Below are 15,328 nucleotides of genomic sequence, written 5' to 3'. Positions count from 1 at the left end.
TTTCTCTGTGTCCTGGATTCTCATTTCTCTGTGTCCTGGCTTCTCTTTTCTCTGTGTCCATGTTTCTCCTTTCTCTGTGTCCTGGCTTCTCCTTTCTTTGTGTCCATGTTTCTCCTTTCTCTGTGTCCTGGCTTCTCCTTTCTCTGTGTCCTGGCTTCACCTTTCTCTGTGTCCATGTTTCTCCTTTCTCTGTGTCCTGGCTTCTCCTTTCTCTGTGTCCTGGCTTTTCCCACCACTGTGTGATGCAGCGCTTCTATGATGCTGTCAAAGACTCCCATTACTTTGTTGCTTCAACAACTTTTTTAGAAATATTAGTTGACTTTAAATCCCCTTCCTGTAATTCCCCAGAGCTACTGGATTTGGAAACGCAGCTTCCCAACTATTCACAGGGCTAATAGTCAGAGAAGCCAGACTGAAGGGTTTCCAGCTGTCACTGACAGCTTAGGTTTCCCTTTTTCTGGAGGAGCCCTGTGGAAGATAAAACCCATCTAGCATTAGCGTCTGTCATTTCAGGAAGCCGTTAGCCTTCAGGCTAGCTGCCGTCAACCAACGTAACATCTAGCGTTAGCATCTGGCTGTCATTTCAGGAAGCCGTTAGCCTTCAGGCTAGCTGCCGTCAACCAACGTAACATCTAGCGTTAGCATCTGGCTGTCATTTCAGGAAGCCGTTAGCCTTCAGGCTAGCTGCCGTCAACCAATGTAACATCTAGCGTTAGCATCTGGCTGTCATTTCAGGAAGCCGTTAGCCTTCAGGCTAGCTGCCGTCAACCAACGTAACATCTAGCGTTAGCATCTGGCTGTCATTTCAGGAAGCCGTTAGCCTTCAGGCTAGCTGCCGTCAACCAACGTAACATCTAGCGTTAGCATCTGGCTGTCATTTCAGGAAGCCGTTAGCCTTCAGGCTAGCTGCCGTCAACCAACGTAACATCTAGCGTTAGCATCTGGCTGTCATTTCAGGAAGCCGTTAGCCTTCAGGCTAGCTGCCGTCAAACGACGTTTGGGGAGTCTTTTCTCAAACACAGGCACAGATTTTTCTACCTGAAGTGGGTGATTTACAAAGTAGATTCCCTTTGTAATTCTGAGATGCACTTGCCGACTGAGCCATTGCTGTTACCATCTGTCAGACAATGGGCAGACTGTTGTGAAAGGGCACACCCTTCTGACCACCGATTGAGTCACTGACTCCCTCTCTAACACATTGTCAATATGTCTTTCTGGCTCTGTGCTGTCTTTCCCCCTCTGTCTCTCCCCCTCTGTCTCTCTGTCTCTCTCTTGCTCTCTCCCTTCTCTGTCTCTCCCCCTCTGTCTCTCCCTCTTCTGTCTCTCCCTCTTCTGTCTCTCCTGTCTCTGTCTCTCCCTCCTCTGTCTCTCCCTCCTCTGTCTCTCCCTCCTCTGTCTCTCCCTCCTCTGTCTCTCCCCCTCCGTCTCTCCCCTCTCTCTCCTCTCTCTTTTCTCTCTGACTCCTGTCTCTCTCCCCCTCTGTCTCCCCCTGTCTCTCTTGCTCTCTCCCTCTCTGTCTCTCTTGCTCTCTCCCTCTCTGTCTCTCCTGTCTCTCTCCCGCTCTCTTTTCTGTCTGACTCCTGCCTCTCTCCCTCCTCTGTCTCCCCTGTCTCTCTCCCTCCTCTGTCTACCTCTGTCTCTCCTGTCTCTCTCCCTCCTCTGTCTCTCTTGCTCTCTCCCTCCTCTGTCTCTCCTGTCTCTCTCCCTCCTCTGTCTACCTCTGTCTCTCCTGTCTCTCTCCCTCCTCTGTCTCTCTTGCTCTCTCCGTCCTCTGTCTCTCCTGTCTCTCTCCCTCCTCTGTCTACCTCTGTCTCTCCTGTCTCTCTCCCTCCTCTGTCTCTCCCTCCTCTCCCTCCTCTGTCTCTCCTGTCTCTCTCCCTCCTCTGTCTACCTCTGTCTCTCCTGTCTCTCTCCCTCCTCTGTCTACCTCTGTCTCTCCTGTCTCTCTCCCTCCCCTGTCTCTCTTGCTCTCTCCCTCCTCTGTCTCTCCTGTCTCTCTCCCTCCTCTGTCTACCTCTGTCTCTCTCCCTCCTCTGTCTCTCTTGCTCTCTCCCTCCTCTGTCTCTCCTGTCTCTCTCCCTCCTCTGTCTCTCCTGTCTCTCTCCCTCCTCTGTCTACCTCTGTCTCTCCTGTCTCTCTCCCTCCTCTGTCTCTCTTGCTCTCTCCCTCCTCTGTCTCTCCTGTCTCTCTCCCTCCTCTGTCTACCTCTGTCTCTCCTGTCTCTCTCCCTCCTCTGTCTCTCCTGTCTCTCTCCCTCCTCTGTCTCTCCTGTCTCTCTCCCTCCTCTGTCTACCTCTGTCTCTCCTGTCTCTCTCCCTCCTCTGTCTCTCCTGTCTCTCTCCCTCCTCTGTCTACCTCTGTCTCTCCTGTCTCTCTCCCTCCCCTGTCTCTCTTGCTCTCTCCCTCCTCTGTCTCTCCTGTCTCTCTCCCTCCTCTGTCTCTCCTGTCTCTCTCCCTCCCCTGTCTCTCTTGCTCTCTCCCTCCTCTGTCTCTCCTGTCTCTCTCCCTCCTCTGTCTCTCCTGTCTCTCTCCCTCTCATACACATAAAACCCCAAACTTAAACAAATTGTCACATTGGTAAACACACCAACACAACCTTGTGGCAGAGGGTGTTGTGGTGGGAGAGTTAGAGAATAATGGCTGAAATGACATGATGGTTGATATAGAGTCAACAACAGGCAGCTAGACAGAGAGGCTGACAACAGGCAGATAGACAGAGAGACTGACAACAGGCAGATAGACAGATAGGCTGACAACAGGCAGATAGACAGAGAGGCTGACAACAGGCAGCTAGACAGAGAGGCTGACAACAGGCAGAGAGGCTGACAACAGGCAGCTAGACAGAGAGGCTGACAACAGTCAGATAGACAGAGAGGCTGACAACAGGCAGCTAGACAGAGAGGCTGACAACAGGCAGATAGACAGAGAGGCTGACAACAGGCAGCTAGACAGAGAGGCTGACAACAGGCAGATAGACAGAGAGACTGACAACAGGCAGCTAGACAGAGAGGCTGACCACAGGCAGATAGACAGAGAGGCTGACCACAGGCAGATAGACAGAGAGGCTGACCACAGGCAGATAGACAGAGAGGCTGACAACAGGCAGCTAGACAGAGAGGCTGACAACAGGCAGATAGACAGAGAGGCTGACAACAGGCAGCTAGACAGAGAGGCTGACAACAGGCAGATAGACAGAGAGGCTGACAACAGGCAGATAGACAGAGAGACTGACAACAGGCAGATAGACAGAGAGGCTGACAACAGGCAGATAGACAGAGAGGCTGACAACAGGAAGAGAGGCTGACAACAGGCAGATAGACAGAGAGGCTGACAACAGGCAGATAGACAGAGAGGCTGACAACAGGCAGATAGACAGAGAGGCTGACAACAGGCAGATAGACAGAGAGACTGACAACAGGCAGATAGACAGAGAGGCTGACAACAGGCAGAGAGGCTGACAACAGGCAGATAGACAGAGAGGCTGACAACAGGCAGCTAGACAGAGAGGCTGACAACAGGCCGATAGACAGAGAGGCTGACAACAGGCAGAGAGGCTAACAACAGGCAGATAGACATAGACAGAGAGGCTGACAACAGGCAGATAGACATAGACAGAGAGGCTGACAACAGGCAGATAGACAGAGAGGCTGACAACAGGCAGATAGACAGAGAGGCTGACAACAGGCAGATAGACAGAGAGACTGACAACAGGCAGATAGACATAGACAGAGAGGCTGACAACAGGCAGATAGACAGAGAGGCTGACAACAGGCAGATAGACAGAGAGACTGACAACAGACAGAGAGGCTGACAACAGGCAGCTAGACAGAGAGGCTGACAACAGGCAGATAGACAGAGAGGCTGACAACAGGCAGATAGACAGAGAGACTGACAACAGGCAGAGAGGCTGACAACAGGCAGATAGACAGAGAGGCTGACAACAGGCAGATAGACAGAGAGGCTGACAACAGGCAGATAGACAGAGAGGCTGACAACAGGCAGATAGACAGAGAGGCTGACAACAGGCAGCTAGACAGAGAGGCTGACAACAGGCAGCTAGACAGAGAGGCTGACAACAGGCAGAGAGGCTGACAACAGGCAGCTAGACAGAGAGGCTGACAACAGGCAGATAGACAGAGAGGCTGACAACAGGCAGATAGACAGAGAGGCTGACAACAGGCAGCTAGACAGAGAGGCTGACAACAGGCAGATAGACAGAGAGGCTGACAACAGGCAGAGAGGCTGACAACAGGCAGCTAGACAGAGAGGCTGACAACAGGCAGATAGACAGAGAGGCTGACAACAGGCAGATAGACAGAGAGGCTGACAACAGGCAGATAGACAGAGAGGCTGACAACAGGCAGAGAGGCTGACAACAGGCAGAGAGGCTGACAACAGGCAGAGAGGCTGACAACATGCAGATAGACAGAGAGGCTGACAACATACAGATAGACAGAGAGGCTGACAACAGGCAGATATGCAGAGAGGCTGACCACAGGCAGATAGACATAGATAGACAGAGACTGATGGATCGGCTAAACACACAGATGAGACTGACAGGGAGGCATAGATGGATAGGAAAGCACAGTGAGTGGGGGGGGGGGGTCTGGTCTTAGAAGACACACACACACACACACACACACACACACACACACACACACACACACACACACACACACACACACACACACACACACACTGGTCTTCGAAGAAGCAGCCAGCTGCCGTCTGAGGCTCGGAGGCCCTGTTGCTGCTCCAGCTGGTCCAGCCGAAGGGGACACGTTTCCCAGACACCCACAAAGCCTGGGGTCGGGGTCACGGGGTCACCCTGGGGGAGAGAGGGTGGAGGTAAACTAAACACAAGCCAAACCTGAAACGTCTCTCTCTTCAGGAAGGGAAAGAAGTGAAAGGCTCTAAACTAGGACCCAAGAGGCAGACCACTTCTAAGTAGAACCAGGCCGGACAGAGAGACAGACCACTTCTAAGTAGAACCAGGCTGGACAGAGAGGCAGACCACTTCTAAGTAGAACCAGGCTGGACAGAGAGACAGACCACTTCTAAGTAGAACCAGGCTGGACAGAGAGACAGACCACTTCTAAGTAGAACCAGGCTGGACAGAGAGGCAGACCACTTCTAAGTAGAACCAGGCTGGACAGAGAGGCAGACCACTTCTAAGTAGAACCAGGCTGGACAGAGAGACAGACCACTTCTAAGTAGAACCAGGCTGGACAGAGAGGCAGACCACTTCTAAGTAGAACCAGGCTGGACAGAGAGGCAGACCACTTCTAAGTAGAACCAGGCTGGACAGAGAGACAGACCACTTCTAAGTAGAACCAGGCTGGACAGAGAGACAGACCACTTCTAAGTAGAACCAGGCTGGACAGAGAGACAGACCACTTCTAAGTAGAACCAGGCTGGACAGAGAGACAGAGGGAAACAGAGGAACAGAGGGGGGGGGGGGGGGAATATTGAGAGAGAGAGAAAGATGGAGGGAGGGTAAGAGAGAGAAAGAGTGGAGGTGAAGTACAGATAGAGGGGGAATGGTGGAGAGGAGAGACCGGAGAGGAGAGGAAAGAAGAGGGAGGAGGGGAGAGAGAGAAAGAGTGGAGGTGAAGTACAGATAGAGGGGGAATGGTGGAGAGGAGAGACCGGAGAGGAGAGGAAAGAAGAGGGGAGAGAGAGAAAGAGTGGAGGTGAAGAGAGAGAGAGAGAGAGCGACAGAGAGAGAGACGGAGGGGGGAGTAGAACAGAACGTCCCCCCCAGTACAACTCAGTAGGTTGTTGGAGGAGGAGAGAGAGAGAGCGACAGAGAGAGAGACGGAGGGGGGAGTAGAACAGAACGTCCCCCCCCAGTACAACTCAGTAGGTTGTTGGAGGAGGAGAGAGAGAGAGCGACAGAGAGAGAGACGGAGGGGGGAGTAGAACAGAACGTCCCCCCCAGTACAACTCAGTAGGTTGTTGGAGGAGGAGAGAGAGAGAGCGACAGAGAGAGAGACGGAGGGGGGAGTAGAACAGAACGTCCCCCCCAGTACAACTCAGTAGGTTGTTGGAGGAGGAGAGAGAGAGAGCGACAGAGAGAGAGACGGAGGGGGGAGTAGAACAGAACGTTCCCCCCAGTACAACTCAGTAGGTTGTTGGAGGAGGAGAGAGAGAGAGCGACAGAGAGAGAGACGGAGGGGGGAGTAGAACAGAACGTCCCCCCCCAGTACAACTCAGTAGGTTGTTGGAGGAGGAGAGAGAGAGAGCGACAGAGAGAGAGACGGAGGGGGGAGTAGAACAGAACGTTCCCCCAGTACAACTCAGTAGGTTGATGGAGGAGGAGAGAGAGAGAGCGACAGAGAGAGAGACGGAGGGGGGAGTAGAACAGAACGTCCCCCCCAGTACAACTCAGTAGGTTGTTGGAGGAGGAGAGAGAGAGAGCGACAGAGAGAGAGACGGAGGGGGGAGTAGAACAGAACGTTCCCCCCAGTACAACTCAGTAGGTTGTTGGAGGAGGAGAGAGAGAGAGCGACAGAGAGAGAGACGGAGGGGGGAGTAGAACAGAACGTCCCCCCCCAGTACAACTCAGTAGGTTGTTGGAGGAGGAGAGAGAGAGAGCGACAGAGAGAGAGACGGAGGGGGGAGTAGAACAGAACGTTCCCCCAGTACAACTCAGTAGGTTGATGGAGGAGGAGAGAGAGAGAGCGACAGAGAGAGAGACGGAGGGGGGAGTAGAACAGAACGTCCCCCCCAGTACAACTCAGTAGGTTGTTGGAGGAGGAGAGAGAGAGAGAGAGACGGAGGGGGGAGAAGAACAGAACGTCCCCCCCAGTACAACTCAGTAGGTTGTTGGAGGAGGAGAGAGAGAGAGCGACAGAGAGAGAGACGGAGGGGGGAGTAGAACAGAACGTCCCCCCCAGTACAACTCAGTAGGTTGTTGGAGGAGGAGAGAGAGAGAGCGACAGAGAGAGAGACGGAGGGGGGAGTAGAACAGAACGTCCCCCCCAGTACAACTCAGTAGGTTGTTGTGCAACAGTCCGTGTCAGGTTACTTCAGGGCCCCAGGGCCTCCCGAGTGCCGTCAGTCACCGCGTGTTTCACAACGTAGGCCTTGGATTAGGAGCAGAGAGGCCTCACACACACACACACACACACACACACACACACGCACGCACACACACACACACACACACACACACACACACACACACACACACACACACACACACACACACACACACACACACACACACACACACACACACACACACACACAGGGTCATGCATGAATGAGTGCACAGCCACACACACACACACACACATATGCTCAAACGCTCTATAAACACACACAAGCACTATATGCAATGACTCACACACACTGGATTGTGTTTCATTCTATCCGATGGCTCTGGTGTTTGGGCTAAGAGGGTCGGAGGGCTACAAAGAGAAGGGACTCCCGAGGGGCGCAGTGGTCTAAGACCCGGCTTCTCAGTGCAAGAGACGTCCAGGCTGCATCACAACCGGCCGTGATTGGGAGTCTCATAGGGCGGCACACAATTGGCCCACCCTGGGTTTGGCCGGGGTAAGCTGTCATTGTAAATAAGAATTTGTTCTTAACTAACTTGCCTAGTTAAATGAAATTTAAATTAGATAGAATAGATCAATATGAGTGTTGTTTTTGTGCTTCTAGATTGAGCCGGCCATATTGTTAACTTCTACCGCCTCAGACCCCCGGATCCGGGAGCACCCCCCACAACCCCCACCAGTAAAAAAGCTGACTAGCATAGCTAGCATAGTGTCACAAGTAAATACTAGCATCTAAATATCATTCAATCACAAGTCCAAGACACCAGATGAAAGATCCACTTCTTGTGAATCCAGCAAGCATTTCTGATTTTTAAAATGTTTTACAGGGAAGACACAATGTAAATCTATTAGCTAACCACGTTAGCAAAAGACACCATTTTTCTTTGTCCACCATTTTTTCTCTCCACCAGTAGCTATCACCAATTCGACCAAATAAAGATATTAATAGCCACTAACCAAGAAAAAAACTCATCAGATGACAGTCTGATAACATATTTATTGTATAGCATAGGTTTTGTTAGAAAAATGTGCATATTTCAGGTAGAAATCATAGTTTACAATTGCACCCACCATCACAACTCGACTAGAATAAATACAGAGCAACGTGTATTACCTAATTACTAATCATAAAACATTTCTTAAAAATACACAGCGTACAGTAATTGAAAGACACAGATCCTGTGAATCCAGACAATATTTCAGATTTTCTAAGTGTCTTACAGCGAAAACACAATAAATCGTTATATTAGCATACCACATGTGCAAACATTACCCCAGCATTGATTCAAGGCAAAAAGAGCGATAGCATTATCACCACCAAAATATATAAATTTTTTCACTAACCTTCTCAGAATTCTTCCGATGACACTCCTGTAACATCATATTACAACATACATATATAGTTTGTTCGAAAATGTGCATATTTAGCCACAAAAAAACGTGGTTATACAATGAGAATAGTAGCCAAACTGGCCAGAAAATGTCGGGCGCCATCTTGGACAGTGATCTAGTCTAATGAATAATCATAAACTTGACTAAAAAATACAGGGTGGACAGCAATTGAAAGACAAATTAGTTCTTAATGCAATCGCTGAATTACATTTTTTAAATTATCCTTACTGTGCAATACAGGGTGCGCCAAAGCGAAGCTACCCCAAAGAAAATGGCGGAATATGCGTTTAACATTTTTCAACAGAACAACGATTTATCATCATAAATAGTTCTTACTATTAGCTGAACTTCCATCAGAATCTGTATGTGTATCCTGTATCCCAATGTATCCTTTCTCCGGTCTAATCGTCTTTTGGTCGAAAGATGTCCTCTTGTCCTGTCGAAATGGCCACTAACGTTCGGCATGTACTGGAAAAGTGTCCAACTCTTGGAAGTGCGTCACAAAGAAATGCCAGAAAATTGCACTAAACGGATATAAATTGCTATAAAATGGTTTAAATTAACTACCTTATGATGTTTTTAACACTTATAACGAGTAAAAACATGACCGGAGATATATTACTGGCTAAACCAAAGCTTGGAAGGAGGCCAGTCCGACGTCCATCGTGCGTCAAGCGCAGGGAAGAAAAGAAATGTACTTCCGCCCTTTGGTCTTTTATAAAGTCCCAGATTGCGCAATCGACTCCATTCAAAGTGTCACCACTTACTGACATCTAGAGGAAGGCGTAGGCAGTGTTTGTATCCCCATAGCATTCACAGGGACCTAAAAACTGACCTGGGAACAGAGGCCAAGATTTCTGAAATCTCACTCCCTGGCAGGAAAAGTGCTGTAGAATGAGTTCTGTTTCACTCAGAGACATAATTCCAACGGTTTTAGAAACTATAGAGTGTTTTCTATCCAATAATAATAATAATATGCATATTGTACGAGCAAGAATTGAGTGCTAGGCAGTTTAATTTGGCAACGTCAAGAAAAAAGTGCTAACAGCACCCCCTATTGACAAGAAGTTTAAGTCCTTTTTTACTGTTTTGGTAGTTTATACTCTCTCTCTCTCTTGTCTCTCTGGTGAAGAAGGCCTTTATAGATGGTGTTTACATTTTGTGTAGACCTGTCTGGCTGTCTCTCTCTCTCTCTCTCTCTCTCTCTCTCTCTCTCTCTCTCTCTCTCTCTCTCTCTCTCTCTCTCTCTCTCTCTCTCTCTCTCTCTCTCAATTTAAGGGCTTTATTGGTATGGGAAGTGTATGTTTACATTGCCAAAGCAATTGAAATAGATAATAAGCATAAGTGAAATAAACAATAAAAAATAACAGTAAACATTACACTCACACAGGTTCCAAAATAATAAAGACATTTCAAATGTCATATTATGTCTATATACAGTGTTGTAATGATGTGCAAATAGTTAAAGTCCAAAATAAATCAACATAAATAAAGCAGCAGGGCGGAGAGAGGGAGAAAAGAGCCAGTACAGGAGTTAAAGGAAGGAGAGGAGAGGAGAAAGGAGGAGAGGAGGAGGGGAGAGGAGAAGGAGAGGAGAGGCGAAGGAGAGGAGAGGCGAAGGAGAGGAGAGGCGAAGGAGAGGAGAGGAGAGGCGAAGGAGAGGAGAAGAGAAGGAGAGGAGAGCAACGGCCTTCTGTGTAGAAGATCATCTGAGGTCAGTCAGACTAGAACACAGAGAAATGAGGAAGGAGGGAAAAGAGAGATGAAGAGTGGGGGAGGGTGTCGTATCCACGTCATTGTGGAAACCACAGCTCTTCTTTTAGAAGGGATCTAGCAGACACCTTTATTGTATTTCTTCTCTTCCCTGCTTTATCTCTGCTTGTGACATCAGAGCGCTGCTACAGTGCTACATAGATTCTATTCCATTAGCGACGTTTTGTCTCTGTTCTGAGAAAGCGACATTCTGGCACAAGGCTGGCTTTCCCATTGAAGCTAAAGGACAAAGGAAGGAGAGACGGGGCCTTCGGTCGGGCCGGGTCTGCTCTGTCAACCAAAAAGATTCTGTCTGAGTTAGTCAACATTTTCCTGCTCTCTTTTCCTCTCTTTCCTTTGGCAATTGTGTGTGTGTGTTGTTTCTGTATGTTGTGTTGTTTCTGTGTGTGTGTGTGTGTGTGTGTTGTTTCTGTGTGTGTGTGTGTTGTTTCTCTATGTTGTGTTGTTTCTGTGTGTGTGTTGTTTCTGTATGTTGTGTTGTTTCTGTGTGTGTGTGTGTGTGTGTGTGTGTTGTTTCTGTATGTTGTGTTGTTTCTGTGTGTGTGTGTGTGTGTGTGTGTTGTTTCTGTATGTTGTGTTGTTTCTGTGTGTGTGTGTTGTTAGGCCGATAATGATCCAAATCCAGAAAAGAGCTGTTAAATTCTACAACCACCTAAAAGGAAGCGATTCCCAAACCTTCCATAACAAATCCATCACCTACAGAGAGATGAACCTGGAGAAGAGTCCCCTAAGCCAGTTGTTCCCAAACATTTTATAGTCCCGTACCCCTTCAAACATTCAACCTCCAGCTGCGTACCCCCTCTAGCACCACGGTCAGCGCACTCTCAAATGTTGCTTTTTGCCATCATTGTAAGCCTGCCACACACACACATTATACCATACATTTATGAAACATAAGAATGAGTGTGAGTTTTTGTCACAACCCGGCTCGTGGGAAGTGATAAAGAGCTCTTATAGGACCAGGCCACAAATAATAATAATATAATAATAATCAATCATTTTTCTCTTTCTTTAGCCATCTAACATATAAAACCTTATTTGTTCATCAAAAATGGTGAATAACTCACCACAGGTGTCACGACTCCCACCGAAGTCGGCTCCTCTGCTTGTTCGTTCGGCGATCGGTGGACGACGTCACCGGCTTTCTAGCCATCGCCGCTCCATTTCTCATATATCCATTTGTTTTGTCTTGTTCCATTACACACCTGGTTTTCATTCCATAACTACTGCATGTATTTAGTCCTCTGTTCCCCTCCATGTCTTTGTGTGTAATTGTTTATTGTGATGTGCATTTTGTCAGGCGCTATACTTTCGCCATGTTCCGTGTTTTTGGCATGTTATTGTTCTTATGTGCTGTCGTTTTTGGACGGGAATTAAAGTGCGCCTGTTTATTACACTCTGCTCTCCTGCACCTGACTTCGCCTCCCGTACACACCCCTGACAACCGGTTAATGAAGGGTGTGCTTGAAAGGATGCACATCACTCTGTAATGTAGGGTTGTACTGGAGAGAGTCTCAGTATCTGGTGCTTTTATACGTGTCTTGCTACTCGAAAGTCGTCTTTCTTCTTTATTTATGCTCCAAAAACTCCCGTGGCTTTTTTTTCAAATGGTCATGTTTTGTTTCTAAATGTCTGCGCAAAGGTGAAGGTTACCCGCGAGCGAGTAACGGTTAATGTGATTGGATGTTAATTATTTGACTAGGCATCCTGTATTTGACATTGTGTTGTTATTTCGCTGTATAGCCCCGTTAGAAAATATAAATTTACTGTTTGAATTGTCTTTTTTTTATGTGAATCACATTTTTATTTGGCGCACCCCCGATGGCATTGCGCGTACCCCCAGTTTAGGAATACCTGCCCTAAGCAGGCTGGTCCTGGGGCTCTATTCACAAACAGACCCCACAGTGACACAGGACAGCAACACAATTAGACCCAACCAAATCATGAGAAAACAAAAAGATAATTACTTGACACATTGGAAAGAATTAACAAAAAACAAAGCACACTAGAATGCTATTTGGTCCTAAACAGAGAGTACACAGTGGCAGAATACCTGACCACTGTGACTGACCCAAACTTAACCTGTTGGGGATGGGGGCGCTGTTTAGACTATTTATGCTAATGTGGCTAATTTTTTAAACGGCTTCCCACAAAATCCTTGATCGTACAATATGCATATTATTATTATTATTGGATAGAAAACAGTCTATAGTTTCTATAGGAGTTGAAATTTTGTCTCTAAGTGGAACAGAGCCCATTCTACAGCAATTTCCCTGACATGGAGTCAGATTTGAGAAACGTTGGCCACTTTTCTGAAGTCATTTAAACGGGCACTGTCGTTGCTATGACTATACGGACACTTCTTACGTCTTCCCCTGGATGCCTTTACGTGATGACGATTCCAACGGGCTCGATTGCTCGTTCACAGGCACTACAAATGAAAAAAACCTTTAGCTAGCAAGTCTTTTCTTGCTGCGTAACGCGCGTGGAAGACACCGACCCTCTCCTGTTCCAAGCATTAGTTTAGCCTGTTATATTTCTCCGGTCATCTTTTCACTCGTTATAGGAGTTACAAACATCACAAAGTAGTTAATTTAAAGCGTTTTATAGCAATTTATATCCGTTTAGTGCGATTTTGGGACATTTATTTTTGCAACGATGTGAAAAGTTGGGAACGCTTTTCAGTTCATCCCGAACGTAGTTGACATTTCCACATGGCAAGAGGACAGCTTTCCACCAAAAGACGATTTCTCCCAAGAAAGGATCCTTTGCCCAAGATACTGATGGAAGAACAGCTCAAGGTAGGACATTTTTATTATGATAAATCGTGTTTCTGTCGAAACATTTTAGTGGCTTAGGACGCCATGTTTTTTGACGTAGCTTCGCTTGGCGCAAACTGTATTGAAAAGTAAGGATAAATTAAAAAATGTAATAACGCAATTGTATTAAGAATTAAATTGTCTATCAATCCCTGTCCACCCTATATTTTTTAGTCACGTTTATGAGTATTTATGTATAAGAGTAGATCACTGTCTAAGTGGCGCAAGGACAAATTCTGACCAGCTGAGTTACATTTCACATTGTCTAACCATGATTTTGGTGGCTAAATATAAACATTTTCGATCAAACTGTATATGCATGTTGTAATGTGATGTTACAGGAGTGTCATCGGAAGAATTCTGAGAAGGTTAGTGAAAAAATTAATATCTTTTGGCGATGTTGACTTTTATCGCTCACTTTGGCTAGAATCAATGCTGGGCTGCTAATTGCTATGTGCTAAGCTAATATAACGATTTATTGTGTTTTCGCTGTAAGACACTTAGAAAATCTGAAATATTGTCTGTATTCACAGGATCTGTGTCTTTCGATTCGTGTATGCTGTGTATTTTTACGAAATGTTTGATGATTAGTAGTTAGGTAAACACGTTGCTCATTGTAATTATTCTAGTCCATTTGTGATGGTGGGTGCAATTGTAAACTATGCCATATACCTGAAATATGCACTTTTTTCTAACAAAACCTATCCCATACCATAAATATGTTATCAGACTGTCATCTAATGAGTTTTTTTGTTGGTTAGGGGCTATAAATATCTTAGTTTAGCCGAATTGGTGATGGCTACTGGTGTTGGTGGACAAATAAAAGATGGTGGAATATGCTAATGTGTTTTTAGGTAATAGATGTACATCTTTACATATTGTGTCTTCCCTGTAAAACATTTTAAAAATCGGAAATGTTGACTGGATTCATAAGATCTGTGTCTTTCATTAGCTGTATTGGACTTTAATGTGTGAAAGTTAAATATTTTAAAAAAATATTTTTTTTGAATTTCGCGGCACTGGTTTTTCAGTGGGGGGGGGGGGGGTGTGCCGCTAGCGCCACGCTGATCCTAGACAGGTTAAGGAAAGCTTTGACTATGTACAGACTCAGTGAGCATAACCTTGCTATTGCGAGAGGCCGCCGTAGGCAGACCTGGCTCTCAAGAGAAGACAGGCTATGTGCACACTGCCCACAAAATGAGGTGGAATCTGAGCTGCACTTCCTAACCTCCTGCCAAATGTATGACCATATTAGAGACACATATTTCCCTCAGATTACACAAACTCTCATATCTATTGGGCGAAATACCAGCAAGATGTGTGACATGTTGCCACAAGAAAAGGGCAACCAGTGAAGAACAAACACCATTGTAAATACAACCCATATTTATGTTTATTTATTTCCCCTTTTGTACTATAACTATTTCCACATCATTACAACACGGTATATAGACATAATCTGACATTTTAAATGCTTGTGAGTGTAATGTTTACTGTTCATTATCTATTTCACTTGCTTTTTAATTAGAGAGCCCGAGAGAGAGAGAGAGCCCGAGAGAGAGAGAGAGAGAGCCCGAGAGAGAGAGAGAGAGAGCCCGAGAGAGAGAGAGAGAGAGACCGAGAGAGAGAGCCCGAGAGAGAGAGAGAGAGAGAGAGCCCGAGAGAGAGAGAGAGCCCGAGAGAGAGAGAGAGCCCGGGAGAGGAGGAGAGCCGAGAGAGAGAGAGAGCCCGAGAGAGAGAGAGAGCCCGAGAGAGAGAGAGAGCGAGAGAGAGAGAGAGAGAGAGAGAGGAGAGAGAGCCCGAGAGAGAGAGAGAGAGAGAGAGAGAGAGGAGAGAGAGAGAGAGCCCTGAGAGAGAGAGAGAGAGAGAGAGAGCGAGAGAGAGACCGAGAGAGAGAGACCGAGAGAGAGAGAGAGAGAGAGAGCCCTGAGACAGGTGGATAGGCTGTAAAGGGAGACTGTCCATCTGGAACCTATTGTTCCCCTCTGCTTCACCCCTCCTGTCAACACACACACTCTGGTTCTCACACACACACACTAACTGACCAGTACACACACACATACTCCCCCCCCCCCCCCCCCCCCCGACACACACACACTGGTTCTCACACACTAACTGACCAGTACAGACTGTTGATTGAGTAACGGTGGGAGGAAGAAAGAACAGCCATCTGTTGATTGAGTAACGGTGGGAGGAAGAGGAACAGCCATCTGTTGATTGAGTAACGGTGGGAGGAAGAGGAACAGCCATCTGTTGATTGAGTAACGGTGGGAGGAAGAG

This window comes from Salvelinus fontinalis, chromosome 42 (genome assembly GCF_029448725.1).
Source record: "Salvelinus fontinalis isolate EN_2023a chromosome 42, ASM2944872v1, whole genome shotgun sequence".
NCBI classification, from domain to species: Eukaryota; Metazoa; Chordata; class Actinopteri; order Salmoniformes; family Salmonidae; genus Salvelinus; species Salvelinus fontinalis.
This window is presented reverse-complemented; position numbering follows the sequence as displayed.